Source organism: Limulus polyphemus, unplaced genomic scaffold (genome assembly GCF_000517525.1).
Source record: "Limulus polyphemus unplaced genomic scaffold, Limulus_polyphemus-2.1.2 Scaffold583, whole genome shotgun sequence".
Lineage (NCBI taxonomy): Eukaryota > Metazoa > Arthropoda > Merostomata > Xiphosura > Limulidae > Limulus > Limulus polyphemus.
This window is the reverse complement of record NW_013666193.1, coordinates 303,880-305,813: the sequence shown is the minus strand read 5'-3', so window position 1 is coordinate 305,813 and position 1,934 is coordinate 303,880.

The following is a 1,934-nucleotide window of genomic DNA, read 5'->3' as shown; positions in this document are numbered from 1 at the left end:
GAATGGTAATTTATAATCAGTCACAAGAACGTCGAATCTGAATCACTTGAAAAAAAACACGGGGGTGCTTAACTTTTTTCCAGGTGTATATATATAATTTTATACATACATACCCTCTTTTTCTCTTTCTCTGGCTCCCTTAGTGGCACAGTGGTATATCTGCGGTTTTACAACGCTAGAAACCGGGTTTCGATATCCGTGTTGGGCAGAGCACAGATAGCCCATTGTATAGCTTTGTGCTTAACTTCAAACAATCAATCTCTTTCCCTGTTTTTTTTTTTGTTGTTGTTGTTGTTGTTGTTTGTTTGTTTTTGTTTTCGATACTGAATGATTATTGGGTGTATAATAAGTAAACAAGGTACCATCAACTTTAACTAAGCATAAACGTATTGCATTATTGAGCAGGAGTGCAACCCGTAAGTCATTAATGTCTGAAGCAAATAAATAAATAAATAAATTGTCTTCTGGAAACCAGCTTTTAGGTCGTTCATATCAGGTGTGAATAACTTTCAGTACTGGCTTTTTGTTACTGGTTCTACGAACTCAAGGCCAAGTGAATGGCTTTTTGTTTCATAGGGCTATTGTAAAATAGCCTGAGATGCTTTTTAAAGTTTCATGCGTCTGTTTGAGGCCACTGACCGTTCCGTACGCAAGCATGAGACACAAAGAACGAGGAGCATTCAAAAAGTTTTAATTGGTCAATCACTCCTTTAGATTTGCAACAGTGGCCCCAGTTAAGAACTGAAGATGCGTAGTACAGCATCTTAAGCATAAATCTGCGGATAGTATGATTATTAAAAAGAAGGGGAGATAGTTTTTCAGGTGAAGATTTGTAGTTTAAAATTAAGAGCAGACGAAAATGAAACGCGAAAAACTGATAATAAATTACGAAAAACCAAAATAAGTAGGGAGTTGTTCTTGTCGTGTTTTATATTCTAAGGCTATTACTGTATGATCAACTGATTAAAATGAAATATGTCTAAAAAGCTATTCAAATAGCCATATTTTTAAAAGGATCCAAATGATTCTGGAACTTTCTAGTACTTTTCATTACAGATGTTTCGTGTCATATGATTGTTTTTTACCAAGAAGGGCCAAACTCAGTAAATAAAACCTTAATAAATTTTAGGTCGTTTACTTTCGACGGTATGCTTCCAGTATTCCGAATAATAATAAAATGTGAAAAAAAAACTCAACTATTCTACACATATTGTTTCGGATTGTGTAAGTATGATGAGGTGGCGCTGATTGAGGGCGATGTGTGTAGGTTTCGATTTGTGAGTGATAAGAAGGGAGAGTTTGTGTATTGTATTCAGTTCTTTAATAATGAACGCCCTTGCTCTTAAATTAATCATAAACTGTCACTTCCTAACGTCTTGTAGGGATTCTAACAATGCAAGATGCGTTGGCGGTGTTGCTGAATGAAGAGGCGAATGATGTCTCGCCGGCGATACGTCTGTTTGTTTGGTTGAAGTTAAGCACAAAGCTATAAAATGGGCTATTTAAAATGTACCATATTGCTAAATTGTGAGCTCAAGTTCTAATTTTTCCGAGAGGGCGTATCCCCCCCCCCCCCCAGTTTTCATAACACTTGTACACACAGTGTACATTACCTTAAATAGTACCTGGTCTGAAGCCTCACATGTAACCATATATATATATATATGTATAAGGTACACAGTCTATGCATTCTACATATCATTAATAACAGTAACCTGTCTCGTGTAATACGACTGAAAGCAGCGCGTAATTCAATATATTTCGTTTTCAGACACATTTTGTTACTATACATTAACAGTAAAGAAACGAGAACGATATTTTTTGGCACAATGAAAGATAAACTCTTTATTTGTTGTTTCAGTCGACTAGTTTCGGTAAAATACATAAAAAACGTCGCTTTATTTTTAAACTATTGTTACGTCTCCGTTCGTTCG